Here is a 17,664-nt window from a genome sequence, read left to right as displayed (position 1 = left end):
GTAGAAGGAGTATTTATATCCCTTTGTGCTGCTCGACTGCTCTTGATTGCAAAGCCGGCGATTTATCATAATTCCAATTCTACATTGTGGTTGTTTCTGGTTGGAATAAGCTCAATCTGTGCTTGTATCACAAACAGTATTTACAACTGGTCTACATGCAGGAACTATGGTCACGGAAAGAACATCGGAATCTTGCAGATTGTGAAAACTGAACTGGGACTCCTAGATGATGATTCTGAAATTCACAACCAATCCAAGGGTATAGACACTATTGATGTTGAAAGCTACAATTACACTGACTCTGCTAACTTTATCACAACTCTTAACCTAACCATCACTGAGACCAATTGTTCATTGCCTGTTCAGACAATAGAACATATAAGTGAATGTAACTACTTGCCAATAGTTCCTATACTTGGGGCTTGTGCAGTTTGCCTTGAAATAACAAGAATTATTTTGGCCTCTGTCAAAGCCATCCGAAAAAGAAAAAGAAAAAATAAAGTAGGCCAAAAACAGATGAAACAGACGATGAACAAAAAAAACTGCATGAAAATGACCTTTAAATCAAATTCTCAGAAAAAGTTTAATCGGACAAAATCAGTCCCTGAGATCCCAAACTCTACCGTGAAGACTCTGAGAAGGCACAACTCAACCATTGAACTTGGAGCTGTTCAACCAATGCCTCAACCTACTCCAGCCAAACCTTTAAAGGTTCATAAAAAATATCAGAATCCGAAAGAACAGACAGAAAGCCTTGAAGTTGTATTGAAGAATACCATCAAGTCCATGTGCATGCGCTCCGCTACTATTGCAATAATTTTTGTAATTGTTGGTACTGTCGCAGTTTCTTTCCATGAATTCCTCTTTACAAATGTAGAATACTCATCATTTGGTAGTTCTATGAACATTGCAGCTATAAGGCTTGTTTATTACTGCTTGACTGTGTGCATGTTCACGTGTGATCAAGATGTGTCAACATATACGTGGAAGAAGTTCAAGTGCCAGGATCAAGTACACCCCTTCATTGCCACAGCATGACATGTCTTCTTAACAATAAACAAATAGAATGTGTTAATTCTTATGAAAACTTTAATTTCGAACACAGATGTCTGTACTCATCCCCTTTACATTAGGACTTTTTTCATCGTTGGACATAAATCAGGTTTTTTTATGCTCTACATTCCGAAAAATGTACGGCCACAGAATTTCGTCAGAGATTTTGAGCACAGGATTATCAACCTTCATGATTGCATGCATCATTGTTTGGTTCTCTCTCTTACAATATTACTAAGAACGGCCATCTTAGAGTTTCTCGAGAGAAAAAGAAACAATATTAAAATTAACAATTTAATTTTGTCTCACATGGTTTTTCCTTCTGTGTACTGCATATATCCTAAAACAAAAAATAAAATTCATATTATAAAAGTTAATTAGTTAACGATAAGAATTATAATTAAATTAAATGTACTGAGATTAAATGAAATAAAAAAATTACAAACGAAAAGTATTTTTTTTTACGGGGATTTTTTAAATTTTTGAGACTAAATCAGCCGCCTTTTTGAGAGGGGGTTTAAAACCGTGGTTAGATCTAATTTTGCTCATACAGGCTGGCTCATTTCTATTTTATAGTTTGGAAAAACAAAACATTTCTTTTCTTTTCTAGAAAAAAATATTAACCGAATATGTCTAGTAAAATGTGAGTATCTTGTTGTATTCGATTGTTCAATAATCTATATTATTTAATAGATAACCGAATATGTCTAGTTAACATTTGTTTATCATCTTGTATTCGTTTGTTCAATAATCTATATTATTTAATAGCTAACCGAATATGTCTAGTTAACATTTGTTTATCATCTTGTATTCGTTTGTTTAATAATCTATATTATTTAATAACTAACCGAATATGTCTAGTTAAAATTTTTTTATCAAAAGCCAAACGAAAAAAAATGTTTCGCATCAAACATTATTATATATTATATACCACTGTTGCCCCCAACCCCTCTGAGCAACCTCTGAATTACAAGAAAAAAGGTTTAAATTATATTCAATCAATTAATGTTCAACTTTTGTTACCAAATAAGCAATTTATATATTTTAAGTTAGAGTGCATATACATTGTTTAGATTGAAGAGATTTAAATGCAAACAAATAGTGTTCATGTTCCCCTTTTTAGCGTGGAGAAAATAACATTTTTGAGTTAAATTGACAGTTTTAGCTGGATGTACTTTTCGAGTAAACGCTGTCCTTTTTACATGATTGAATCCTGAGTACTTTTACTTTAAGTTTTTTAGAAAATATTGAACATAACATGATATTTTGTTCATAAATATTTATAAATCAATATTAATAATATTTTACGTATTTGCTGTGGAAATCTAAACGATTGAGTTAAAAAATTAGTTAAAAACTGAAAATATTAAAGTACAGTTAAACCCTAAATGAGCAATTGTCGTCTAGACAATTTTTCAATAGGTTATATACTATTTTACGTAAATCTCAGTATTTTCGAAAATTAATAAATAGCCATGAATATGCAGGAACATTTTTAAAGAGCTCCATATAATCATTTAATTAAAAAACTAAATATCTGCAAGATTTCATTATCAGAAAGCGAAGAATACGACATTTGATGAATTCTTTCGATGTATGGCTTATTCAGGGTTTAATGAATTTGAACTAATTGTCATCTTATGCCTATAGCTGTTAAATGATAAATGTTTGAGTTGAAATAAAAATTATTAAATTACATTTTCATTCACAATTTTTGTCACTTAATTTTGGATTTTGTGAAATATGTATAACAATTCTTCCAGTATTAAAGGGACAGACCGGCAATGTAAGGTAGTTAAACTGAGTAAGCAGTGTTGTGGAAAGCTTATTTAGGATTAATTTGAGACATAGAAAACTTTTTAAAGATCTGTAAATCCTGAGTTTGAGCGCAAATTCGACGTTCAAAACTCCTTCATTGGGAGGTGGATACGTTCTATTTAAAATTATTAAATAACGACGACAAAAAATCTAAACAAAAAACTTTACAATAAACTAAATAGTTGCTTAGGAACCGGCTGAGAAATATAAAAATTAATCTTATCATCAAAAATAAGTAATCTTGTTCAATTATTAATTTCTATTTTCTCATTATTCACAAAGATTTTCTGCAGATTTTTTTGGAATTTTATTGAAAAGACGACATTTCAAGAATTTGAAATAATCTGCGAATAAATTCAAAGAAAATAAGATATTCAATGTAATGATAAAAACGAAATCATGGGTTCTAGCATTGATTTATTGACAAATTCCTTTTGATGAATATGTTCCCGACCATCTAATTAGATAACTATATGATTTTTATTTTATTTTTCGTCGTCGTTATTTAGTAATTTTTAAAAACCGATTCTGAAAACGTATCCACCCCCAAAGTAGGAGTCGTAGGAGTTTTGAACGTCGAATTTGCGCTCAAACTCAGGAATTACAGATCTTTAAAAAGTTTAATATGTCACAAATAAATCCGAAAGAAGTTTTCCACAACACTGCATACTTAGTTTAACTACCTTACATAACCGGTATGTCCAAATCCTTTATAATGGTCCACCCAACGCATGCTTCAATGACAAAAAAACGCCATTCCAATGACCAAAACCATAACATCATATCAATGGCCAAAACGACAATACCTTTCCAATGACTAAAACCAGAACACCATTCCAATGACTAAAACCACACTACCTTTCCAATGACCAAACCAGAACACCATTCCAATGACTAAAACCACAATACCTTTCCAATGACTAAAACCAGAACACCATTCCAATGACTAAAACCACACTACCTTTCCAATGACTAAAACCAGAACACCATTCCAATGACTAAAACCACAATACCTTTCCAATGACTAAAACCAGAACACCATTCCAATGACTAAAACCACAATACCTTTTCAATGACTAAAAAAAGAACACCATTCAAATGACTAAAACCAGAACACCTTTCCAATGATTAAAACCAGAACACCATTCCAATGACTAAAGCCAAAATATCATTCCAATGACCAAAGCCAAAATACCCTTTTCCGATGACCAAACCAAAACCATATGACCATACCAATGACCATAGCCGAAAATACATGATTACATTTAAATCAAAAAACTTTTTCAAGTATCAAACCTAAAACACTAACTATATATAAGGGTACACTGAAAGTGATGCCTCCTGTTTATTTAAGCTAGCTTCAAATAATATAAAATATTAAAGAAAATGCTTTAAATTTAAAAATATATTTTAATGCAGCCAGTTACATTTTAACATTAACATCTATAACACTGTTATTTTTTATAACGTTTTTGGGCAGAAATTTTCTCTTTATCGAGAAGGTTTAAGCCTTTTTAGATTTAATATTGTCCCGAGCTTTAGCTAATCTATAAAGGCGAGAACTATCGAGATATAGAGAAAATTTAAGTCCAAAAACTTTATAACACGGCGTGCCAAAATAATAATGTTATAGATAATTTTATGAAACGTTTGTGTACTTGTCTTATTTCAATGGTCATTTCTAGATCAAATAAGCTTTGAAACAAAGCATAAGTCAAAATATAAAGTTGATTTCAATTTTTTTCATTTCATTTGAAACAAAATATTTTGAAAATATCCTAATTTTTTTAAAGAAAATCCGGGAACCAATCAATTATTATGAGTGAGTGAGAATGATAAAGTACACAATAGTTTCATAAAAATACAAGTTTTTTACATAGTTATACATATTTGACTATTTCTCCTTAGATTAGATAAAACTTGGAAAATAGTTCGGACAACCTGACTGTACTTTAACGAACAACTCATATTAATTTGAATTGAGAAATACATATTTTAAAAACGTTCTTTATCATTTTTTTCTACTTAAACTTACACAAATGAATAATCACCATTATAAGTAATTATTCGATTGAGTTTTTTTTTGTATCAATACAATTGTGCGAAAAAATGCAGAATAAAAAAGTCTTGAAAATTCTGAAAAAAAATTAAATATTAAAAAACAAAATGAGCTAATTGTCTAGCCGTTTAACACTTTAGTTTATGAGAAAATTACAGAAGTTGAAAAAATAAAATGAATTTTGTCCGCGATTTTTTTTTTAAAATTTGATTATATTGGTAAAGTTTAGACACATTTTATGAGCACTACAGTATATAATCGGATCTTGGTTGATTTAAACTTAAGATTCTTAAAATGAAAAAAGTTGTAACTGAGAGATTACGATCGTTTTATACATAAATTTTAGGGCAAGTTATTAATTGAGCTACTTAGTTCCAAAATATTCTTGAACTGGTGTTCCATAATTATCTTGAACTGGTGTTCCATAATTTTACGTTCCATAATTATCTTGTACTGCAGTGTTCCATAATTTCACGTTCCTTAATTATCTTGTACTTGTGTTCCATAGGTTAGAGTACAGTCCTCCAAGTTCCAAAAGTTCCGTGTGTGAACCACATTCAGCAACTTGACCTCCCTTAAAATATTTATATTTAAAAAAGTTTAATTCGGCCCAATCTATATATTGACTGTCTGTCCGTTTGTATCGGATAAATGTTAAAACCAGGAAATTTTCAAATTCTGAACAAAATCGTTCATGTCTAGAGTTATTATGAAAGTATAGAAAAGATAGACCTCATTTAGTAAATAAGGCTATTATGTGATATTGTTTTAGAAAAATATCCCTATAATTAGGTAGCTGTAATTGATAGCCGCAAACTATTTCTTATTAAAAATCAAATCAGACTTTCAAGGGCGTTCTTTTTTCTAAACTTTTTATTTTAATTAATAAATCTATTGTGAACTAGACAGAACTATATTATGGAAAAGTCAAATTTATGCGACATTACTGGTACGACTTTGTGACCTAGTAGCTCCTTTGATTTTGATTTTACGAGAAGAGATAATGTATACTGTTATATATTAAATTTCAAACATTTGTGTTCCTGTGAATAGTTCTTTGATATATGCTGTTATACATTAAAACACTAAAGATTTTAATTTGTCGTGAAATTTACATTATTTTGACGTGAATTCCTCACCTCTATTACAAATATTTTATCCACAGCTTTGATGGTTGATAATCTGTGAGCAATAGTGATTGAAGTTCTTCCAACCTGGGCGGCTTCTAGGGCTTCCTGCACTACCTGGGTAACAAATTATTAACATGGTGTGATCTTGTATTTGTTGCATAAAACGTGCTGGGTCGACACTACACTGGATAGCCTGACTGGACTGTACAACTGTATGCATGTACAGTACGTTTTGTACCGGTACAGATCATGCCCCTCCCCCTCTTTTTAGTATATGTTTGACCAAATTTTTTTTCCCCACGATTTAGTAATAAAATTATTTTCACCAAAACATTGTACAGTGATAACCAGAAAACAATGGAATAGGAAGATGACAATATAGCACTACTCAAGCGTGTTTTAATGTTTTTAGTTTTGATGGCAACTTATTAGATCACTAATTTGGCAAATGGGTCTGTTTACACTGCGCAATTGCTACGTGTATTATGCCTATTGGACTTTTTAAAGTTATAACTTGATTCCCAAAGTTGTCTGCCATTTCAGAGTTTTTTGGTTATCACTGTAAACGAAAAATATTACAAACAAGGGGGGAGGGTATTATTTTTACATATTACAATACATATACCACTGAACTATCATTCACTGAGCCCAAAGCTTAAGACAGGGTATCGTTATGAAAACCAGTTTTAAAACCAGGGTTTCATGAATGGGGTTAAACAGTTTTTGTGGATATCAATATTTTTGTTATGAAATATTATTTTATTGAGTTTCTTCATATTTTTCATTTTTTTTAGAACCTCTTAAATCAAAATCTACACAAATGTTAAGACCCCAAAAAGGAAACTTGGGAGTTTCGTCCAACAATACTCTTTTAAATTTTGGGCTCTGTACAACTTTAGAGTGTACACTGTACAAGTGTACAGAGTATACAATAATATAATAATAATTGTTGTTCACACATTCATGCATATTGCACAATCAGTACATGCAGTGTACAGTGAACCGATGAAAATGTGTGTCCAAGTATACAATGTACATATTATACAAAGTACATTATTAATTTAAAAACAAGAGCATCACGTTGTGGATTTTGTTAGTTTGAATGACTATTTTCATAATAATTGACAAAAATAATGGGTTTAATTGTTTAAATGATGTAAATGTTTTTGTTCAGATATATTATCTAATATTATGGACTTGAATTTTGATATTATGATGACAAATCATTAGCTCCAAGCAGTTAAGATTTACAAACCTTTTCACTTTCAGTGTCAAGAGCTGATGTAGCTTCATCAAGAAGAAGTATTTTAGGATTCCTTATCAGAGCTCGAGCTATTGCTACTCTTTGCTTTTGTCCTCCTTTATAAACATAAATTTATAACCTGTCTGTTTAAATATATAATGTTTTTATTTTAATTTGATCAAATTAAAGATAATAAATTGTTAAACTGCATATTATACTTAAAGGGGGTGTATGAATTATAAATCAATGTTTTTAAAAACTAATTATTTTCAACTGTAGTTTAAATCTACTAAAGTAAAAAGTGATATTAACATTAATATTCATCACTGCAATTTTAACATTAATAATCAGATAAAGGTTTCAAGTGTACTGTTGTGAATCAGGCATTGCCATTGTTGCATAGAGGGTCGCTTGAAATTCCCTTTAAAGAGTAAAAAACACTTAGGATACCATTAAAGTCACCACACTTTGGGTATTTTTAATTTTAGTTTCTCATAATTTAACTTTTTAATTTTTCAATTTTTGATTATATTTTTTAATTTTAAGATATTAAAAAAATGTAAAATACCTGACAACTGTGTTCCTTTCCCTCCCACCCTAGTCTCATATCCGTCCGGCAGAGCAGAGACAAAATTATGGATATTAGCCTTGCGGGCAGCTTCGATTACCTAAACATTTTTTCATGATAATCGTCATCTTATTCAGAGGTCGAAACCCTTGTGTCGAGTATCGTAAACCTTGAACGCTTGATCTCGATATCCATCCAATGCGGGAACTTTTAAATTTTAGAATAAATGCTAGATTCCTTCAGTGTATATGACTGCCACGGTATATCGAATGGGAATAAAATCAATCATTGGGCTGCATAGATGGAGCACCTTGACTAACCAGGTTTCTTCTATTTGAGTTCAATCTCGTCAATGTCTATAATTCAACAATCTTTAAACTTAGGGAGTTGCCTTTGCATTTTTTTAAACGCATAAGCCGAACAATTTTATTTATGAAAATAAAATTAAAATCAACTTAATATTTTTATTTCTGCTTTCGTTCCATAATTTCACGTTCCTTAATTATCTTGTACTTGTGTTCCATAGGTTAGAGTACAGTCCTCCAAGTTCCAAAAGTTCCGTGTGTGAACCACATTNTCAACTTAATATTTTTATTTCTGCTTTCTAAAAAAGCTTATTTATCTAGAAATAGCTATTTCAAAATGCAATAAGACAAGTACACAAACGTTTCATAAAAATACCTATAACGCTGTTATTTTGGCACGACTTACTGTAAAGTTTTTGGAATTAAACTTTTTCTGTAACTAGAAGGTTCTCGCTTTTACAGATTAAATTTTATAATTAAAATCTAAAAAGGCTTGAACCTCCTCGATAAAGAGAAAATTTCTGTCTTAAAACAGTATAACAATCCGATTTAAAATAATACATAGTTATTATCTCAAAGTTACTACCGCCGTTTACCCGCGATTAGTCTTAATTCTTGATTATGGCATCTTCCCAGGGTTGCCCGTGGAATTATAAAAAATTCCATAATTCCAAATAGCCTATGTCAACCCCAGGGCATCCCATGGATTCCCTCAAGAAAATTATGCCAATTTGGTTCAGCCGTTTGGCCAGCTATAATAAATATATAAATAAGCGAAGAGCTTTATTCTTAAATTTTATAAAATGATCGATGCATAAAAATATACAATATAATAAAGCTCTTCTCTCATATGACTATTTTGAATGTACATATATTGATATGTTAGCTATAGCTAGCCAAACGCCGTGACCGGATGGAAGGGTGTCTGTGGAGTAACATAGAAAACAAAATTCTTCAACAATCGTTTATTTTTGTTTTAAATAATTTTTTTTTCAAAATTCCATGGGCCACCCCAGGCAGGTACTTTAGCTAATAAACAATATGCATATAGTGCATAAACGTTGACTTACCTCTTCCATACTGACTTCTCTCGAGTTGTCTCCGTATTTAATATTATCCGCCAAACTTCGATCAAACAATACTGGTTCCTGAATAAATTTGTTTAAAGGGAGAGACCGCCTAGACATGGCAGTTGAGCTGAAAGTGCAGTATTGTAGAGACAAACTTTACTGTTTATTTGATACCAATGAGACATTTTTACGATGTACAACTTTTCTAACTTTAATAACTTATTTTAATTAAATTTTACAATATTTTAAAATATTAATATGATATCAGATGGAAATATTTTGAGATTTCTATATTTCTTGTTCTTCATTTTCTCTTAATCGTCCATCCTTCATTCATACGTCGGCTAATTTTGAAAATAAAAAGAAATGAATTTTTTTGATGTCCTTGTAATTAGCCATTTTACAAGAAAGAACTATCTTCCATACCATGTATTCTTGGCACTATATTGAATTCTTCAGGGCATAAGGGGGGGGGGGAGGTGAGAGTGAGCTAGGTCACTACCCTCTCCCCTTACATCGCAATTGTTTGGTGTATTTTTCAGTTCCCAGGGTTTGGGGAAATTGTTCTTACTTGCAATTTGTCCAACTGCAAGGACAAGCAGAAAAAATGAAGAGCAATAATATAGAAATCTCAAAATAATTCCATCTGATATCATATAGAATTTGAAAATATTGTAAAATAAAATAAAAATAAATTATCAAAAATAAAAGAGCACCAAAACGCTCCATTATACAACTGCAGTTAAAATTTCTCTGCAAGGCGCTCTACCCTTCCTCCCTGCACCCCCCCCCCCCCCCCCCCCCCCCCCCCCCCTTTTTCATTATTTTCTCTGGCGGGGGGGGGGGGGGGGGGGGGGGGGGGGGGTTGAGGGATGCACAAATATGATTTATCAGAACTAATAAAAGAGACTGTAAGTGTAATTTCAAGTGACATGATCAACAATTATAAGATATAGCTTTTAAGGGTATAAATACTGTAATATTGTCAAATGTGGTACTGCAAAATATTTGTTAGCATTCAATAGAGTTATAATAGATAGAGCATAGGTGTACACGAGTTCAAACAGAATTAGGTAGATTTTGAAAACATTACTTGAGGCGCTAGTATCTCCTTGTATACATGCAGTTTGTATTGTAAAAGAAAGTCGGCAGGATGCCAGAAACCTGTTTTTTTCTCACCTTTCTACAGTCTCAGTGACCTCTACGGCGGAATATTAATTAAAATGCACACATAGCAGTATGATCTTACGCCAAGAGGAGGGAGTTCCAACTAGCCCATGCAGAAAATGGGAGAAATATATACTCTATATATCTCTATTGAGCCTTCAAAATTCTCTTCGATGAAATTTTTTTTTACCTGTGATACTATCCCCATCTTAGATCTTACAAAGGGTACATTCAGAGATTCTGAAAAATTTTCATTTTTTGAATTTTGCAAATTTTCAGTTAAAAGCTTTCATTTAGTATTTTTAGAATTTTATTTTTACCAATATTTTCGCTTTCTATGCTGATACTTCCGGAGTCTAGATCGTAGAACCGTTGGATCAGCTAAAAATTTATAAAATTTTCATTGTATTTAGTTTAAATATATATTTTAAATATAAATTCAAACTAAATTTGGAAATATTAGAAAAACTAAAATATATTTATTTTTTAGCTAATGCAAGGGTTTTGAAAAGATTAGACTGAAAATCAAAAATAAATGGCTTTAAGTTGAGAAGAAATCATTGAAATGATATTTAAATTCTATACTAGAAATTTATATTAAAAATTATATATAAATAAGAGGAATGTTTAAGGCCAGCAGGTTAAATATATTCGACATTAATACAACTTTGTGACTTAATTTTAATGAATTTTATTTTGCTCAATAAAAGCTCCTGACCTGGATAACTGTGGATTTCCCACAGCCTGATTCTCCAACCAGAGCAACACTTTCACCAGATTTGATCGATAGTCGGAGTTTATTTAGAACCTGGATATTTTTCCTGAAAAAAGAGAGAAAATAATGCCGCTCAGAAGATCAAAATTGTATGTAGCATTTACACTAATCCTAATGTGTTGTGCGTCGCGTAATGTCGAGCATTTACACTAATATTAATGAGATGTGCGTAATGTCGAACATTGACACTAATACTAATGTGATGTGCTTAATATCAAACATTTACACTAATCCTAACGTGTTGTGCGTAATGTCGAACATTTAAACTTGTCCTAACATGATGTGCGTAATCTCAAACATTTGCACTAATCCTAACGTGATGTACGTAATGTCGAACATTGACACTAATCCTAACGTTTTGTGAGTAATGTCGAACATTTTCACTGATCCTAATGTGATGTGCCTAATATTGAACATTTACACTAATCCTAAAGTGATGCGCGTAATATCAAAACTTTACACTAATCCTAAATTGAACATTTACACTAATCCTTACATTTTGTGCGTAATGTTCAACATTCACACTAATCCTTTAACATGATGTGCGTAATGTCGAACATTTACACTAATCCTGATATGTTTTGCGTAATATCAAAAATTTACACTAATCCTAACATGTTGTGCGTAATGTCTAACATTTGCTCTGATCCTAACGTTGGGTGCGAAGTATCGAACATTTACACTAATCCTAAGTGACGTGTATAATATCGAACATTTACATTAATCCTAACGTGACGTGTAATAATATCGAACATTTACACTAATCCTAACGTGTTGTGCATAATATCGATCATTCACACTAATGTTGTGCGTAATGGTGAACATTTACACTAATCCTAACATGTTGTGACTATGGTGAACATTTACACTAATCCTAACATGCTGTGCGTAATGTCGAAATCTCAACACAAATCCTATCAAACAAATATACAAACATTTAAATGAAACTATAAGATTCTTAGGGAACACAAATCGTAAAAACAAGAATCTTAAAGTTCATAAAAAATCTATATTTTATGACGTGCTTTGTATTAATTTAAAGTTTTAAACCCAATAAACCATGATATAGGGCTTTTTTATCAACGATCTTTGTATCCAATCAAATGAGAAGGTTATAAATATTACATTAAAATTTCAAAAAAAAATTTTAAACGCATAACTGAATAGTATCTAAAATAAATAAACGTACAATATGTTCCAAATTCAAAATCTTTGGGTATGTATCTTTTTATATACTTCAGTATGTTCGGTACAATATTAACACATTTATACATGATAAACGTTTTCTGAAACTTTAGACGAAAAACAGAACGAAAGTTGATGTCATTCTAAAACACATCTGTTTTTTAACGTACATTTTTTTTCTCAAAAACGCCTATTTCTGTCAGTTAAAACTTTTAAAATTAACGGTTTTTGTCCTTCTGTAACAGTCTCTTCCGTTAATTTTCAAACACCTCCGTTTCGTTAACGTAACTTTGCTAGCCCTGTAATTGTACTATTTCAAAAATCTGTAAACATAAATGTTGAATTTTTACAAGCTCGAATTGAAAATATTTTGGGTGTATCTATTTATATTCTTTAGTATAATAAATAAGCATGATAAATATTAGGTTTTAGAAGAGCCTGGGAAGAAATCTTTTTAAAAGCAATGCCGCGTAAATATAAGACAATTAAAATATGCCACGTAAATAGAAGACGATTACCTGGTGGGGTAAGAGAATTTTGCATCATCAAAGGAGACGTTTCCATGAACATCGCCCAGTCTTAGTCCCACACTATCTCGGGAATCTATCGCAGGAACCCTGATAAACAATATTATATTAAAGGGACTGATAACCCCTGATAAACAACATTATAATAAAGGGACTGATTAACCCTGATAAACAATATTATATTAAAGGGACTGATAAACCCAGATAAACAATATCATATTAAAGGGACTGATAAACTCAGATAAACAATATTATATTAAAGGGACTGATAACCTAGATAAACAATATCATATAAAAGGGACTGATAAACCCAGATAAACAATATCATATTAAAGGGACTGATAAACCCAGATAAACAATATCATATTAAAGGGACTGATAAACCCAGATAAACAATATCATATTAAAGGGACTGTACGGGTTAATTTTAAGTGATCTTCCATGCAAAGACGGCTATGTACGATTTACAACGGTATCTTTATCTGATCACTTGTATTAAAGATATTTTCTTTTTCTAGTGTTAAAAAGTTCAATTCTGATAATTCCTATATTTTTTTAAAACCCCTGATTTCTAGTTCTAACTTTACCTATCTAGTAGTTAAAAAACCATGATTTCTAGTTCTTCATACTTAATCTATCTAATTGTTAAAACCCCTGATTTCTAGTTCTTTATACTTAACCTATCTAATAGTTTAAAAACCCTGATTTCTAGTTCGTCATACTTTACCTATCTAGGAGTTTAAAAACCCTGATTTCTAGTTCTAACTTTACCAATCTAGGAGTTTAAAACCCTGATTTCTAGTTCTCAGTTTACCTATCTAGAAGTTTAAAAACCCTTATTTCTAGTTCTTTATACTTTACCTATCTAGGAGTTTAAAAACCCTGGCGGCAGCTGTAAAAGCTTTGTTCATATCTCCAGTAAAAGCAAAGGCGTATCCAATCATACCAGCACCGCCGATGATGGCATTTACCACCCTAAACATTATTCAAACTGAACAAGCTGCAGATATCATTGCGTGAAAAATTATTGCTAGAAAAACAATTCCTCCAAAATCAGTTTTCAAAATATTCAAAGAGTTAGCAGCAAAAACAATTATTAATAAAAATACTATGATGTTTAAAAACTGAAATCAAAGCATTTAGGCTATAATTTTCATTCATGTAAACGGTGTGTTTGCGAAAAATGAAAGGGGGTGTTTTACATATTTCATATATTGAGAGACACCTAGCGGCACAATTATCGTCCTGCAAAGTACATCACACATAAAAATAAAAAGGTTTAAATAAAATGTTATTTTTAATTTTTTCTCTAGGAAATTCTTCAACCTTTTTCATGGACACAACAATTAGTAGCGATCGAATTCGAATTTGATTGGGAACCCCCTATAAAATTGTTCGAGAACACTCCCTTAGATACAAAAATAATAATAAAAGTCTGACTTAAAGACGTCCTCGAACTCAACTTCCTTCCTGTCGACCAGGACCCCACCGTACCACAGGGTTATACCCCACCCGAAGAACTGCATGGCCTAAACAAATATTACTATTATTATAAAAATCTAGATAGATTAAAAAAAATATGAAAAGCCTCATAAAGGAAAGAAGGGTGTAATTATCCCCTGAAAGGAATTGAGTTTATGCCACAAACTGTGATTTTCTAATTCCTATATGTCTTTGCAATCCAATATCGTGGAATTATGAATTCCGTTAAACCAAATAGTTTAATATTGAAATATCAATGGTTAAACCATCAAGTTGCAATGATATAGGGATTTGAAAATGTGTGTTTCTGGCAAAGACTCAATTCCTTTCTAAAATTAAAAAAGATGACCTGTGAAAATCCAAAGATGCATCCTCTAAGATGAGATCTTTTTAGGTTAAGTTTAAAAGGTACACGTAGCAATTCTACATACATGTTTGCATACCTAAACATAATATTGTTCCTGTTAATTCTATATACATGTTTGCATACCTAAACATAATATTGTTCCTGTTTATTCTACATACATGTTTGCATACCTAAACATAATATTGTTCCTGTTAATTCGTCTGATTTCAGTTTATAATGTAAAAAGGATAAAGTTTGACTTAATATTTCTATAGTTCTTAAATGTTGAATGCCTGTATGTAATAAATGTAGTTTGAACATACCTAAATATATAAAATGCGTTGTACAATGTCTACGGATCTAACTACGTAAAACTTGTCATACGATTCTACTATCTACGTATAGTGATTATATTATATACCTGCGTAATATTGTGAATACGTATTAGAACTTACATGCAACATAGAAATTTAGTAAAAGACATAAGTTATAATCAGAACGCCACTTTGATTACAATGTAGAGTAATTTGGTTTCGTTGAAACATATGAATTAAGATCATACCTATGATTGTGTCCTTGTGTGGCATTCAAAGTTATATAAGGGCTGATTAAGTAGCCTATGTTTGTGTCCTTATGTGGCATTTAAAGTTAGATAAGGGTTGGATAAGTAGCCTATGCTTGTGTCCTTGTGTGGCATTTAGAGTTAGAGAAGGGTTGGATAAGTAGCCTATGCTTGTGTCCTTGTGTGACATTTAAAGTTAGAGAAGGGTAGGATAAGTAGCCGATGCTTGTGTCCTTGTGTGGCATTTAAAGCTAGAGAAGAGCCGGATAAGTAGCCTATGTTTGTGTCCTTGTGTGGCATTTAAAGCTAGAGAAGACCTGGAAAAGTAGCCTAGCTTGTGTCCTTGTGCGGCATTTAGAGCCTGAGGGGTAGCTAGATTGATAAGCTACGCTTGTCTCCAAGTGTGGCATTTAGAGCCAGGTGGTTGTGTCCTGGATGAATTGAATAGCGTACTGATTGTGCCTGTCTGATACAGTTTGGTGGAGAAACTTTTAAAGGGACCGTTCACTTATTTGGGTAATTTCAGGGTAAACTAAACAGCCTATTCGCTCTTGATTGGTAATAGTCTTACTTTTCAAAGACAACTGTGGCCAGAGAAAAAGCCGATTTTTCGTTCAGAATTTGAGCGGAAAGGGACGGTCCCTCTCTATAGACACTATTTGATGTTTTTTTTTCAGTAACAGCAGCCCAATAACATTTAAATTTATTATATTTGAATGTCATTATGTATTCGTTATTATTTACTAAAATATGAAAACTTTTGATATTTGAGTTAGCAAGAAATTTACATTTTTCGCATTAAAACAAGTAAAATGTGTAAACAAAGACGACGTCTCTACGACAATCAATTAATCATTACTCGTATTTAGGTTCGTAGATTTTGTAAATTTTTTCCCGCATATGCACAACTTTTCATTTGTCATGCCGCGTTCAATTCAGCTTTTTACACAGGCAATACACAATTTTGAATGCGATAAAATAGTGTTATATTAGAAATAGAAAGTTAAAAAACAACAAAAATTAAAAAATAATGACATTTACAATTAACGATTAGATACTACAGTTTAATTTTTTATTCGAAATTTATTTTGATCCACAACATACTGAAAAAAAAACATTAATTAGTGTCTATAGAGAGGGACCGTCCCTTTGCGCTCGAATTCTGAACGAAAAATCGGCTTTTTCTCCGGCCACAGTTGTCTTTGAAAAGTAAGACTATTACTAATCAACAGCGAATATGCTGTTTAGTTTACCCTGAAATTACTCTAATTTTTAATTCTTGAGTGCAGATGGTTAAAAGAATAACTATATTAGCTTTTCTCAATATCAAAACATATCTTTACAGTTTACAATTTCTAATCTTCTATATTTGTCTTACCTTTCTTCACACTGAATTCCAGCGATTGTCCTGATATTCGTAATAGCCTCAATTGCCAACTAAACAAACATTTAGTAAAAATATTTTTGCTTAATTTTATTTCTTTAATTAATGCCAAATTTAAATTTAAGATTTTTACCTTAGAGGAAGTTTCAAATGCCTTTCCTTCGATTGAGTCGACACCAAGAATAATTTTAAACTGGGCAAACACAGCACCTGGGGAAATATTAATGTATAAAGAAGAGGAATATTTTTTCACCATGAAAAATAAAAATTATAATTTATCTATTAAACATGGATTTAATAAGGGACTGTAAGCGTAATTTCAAGTGACCTTCCATTTGAAGAATTTAAGAATAAATGTGACGTCAGCCGGATGGAGTTCACACAGTACACTAGTGTACACTTCAGGTTTACGGCTTTTGACACAGCATTTAAGAAATATATTTACACACTGAGTTCTCTGTCCTCGATGATGAGTCAATAGTCTAAAGGGTAGCGTTGTAAATAGGGGTCTCTCTCTTCAAATAAAAGGTCACTTTTTAGTTTCTTTAAGAAGGACTACCAAAAATGTGCTTACCAAAGAACCTTTTCTTAGTTGGTCTGTTGGTCAGTTGTTCNCAGTTGGGGACCAATTTATTTTAATATATTGGTTTCCTTACCAATCAACAAAGGAAAGAAAATAACACAGACCAATCCTGATTTTTTTAAATATATTTACAATTTGTACATTTCAAACATACTTAAATTTGTATTAAAATCATAATTGCTGGCCCATTAGCTCCCTGACTACAACTTTAAATAAAAATCAATTATATCCAAATTATGTGTTTATTAATATTATTGAATATTTATAACATTAAAAATAAAAGACGACTGTGATTGGAACTTTTGTGTGAATACTATATTATTCTTGAACGCGTGATCTCGATATCCAATGTGAACACTTTTAAATGTAAAGATCAAGGCTTGACAAACACTGGTTAACGATGAGGA

General features: G+C 31.5%; 1 pseudogene; it reads right to left on the bottom strand.

Annotated features, from left to right (window-relative positions):
* Positions 1–5,214: 5,214 nt before the first annotated feature.
* The window catches only part of LOC111700720 (multidrug resistance protein 1-like), a 36,099-nt pseudogene continuing 23,649 nt past the window's right edge, over positions 5,215–17,664 (bottom strand).

This window comes from Eurytemora carolleeae, unplaced genomic scaffold (genome assembly GCF_000591075.1).
Source record: "Eurytemora carolleeae unplaced genomic scaffold, Eaff_2.0 scaffold418, whole genome shotgun sequence".
In the NCBI taxonomy this organism is placed as follows: Eukaryota; Metazoa; Arthropoda; class Copepoda; order Calanoida; family Temoridae; genus Eurytemora; species Eurytemora carolleeae.
Note: the sequence above shows the minus strand (reverse complement) of the source record. Positions and strands in the feature narration are given on the sequence as shown.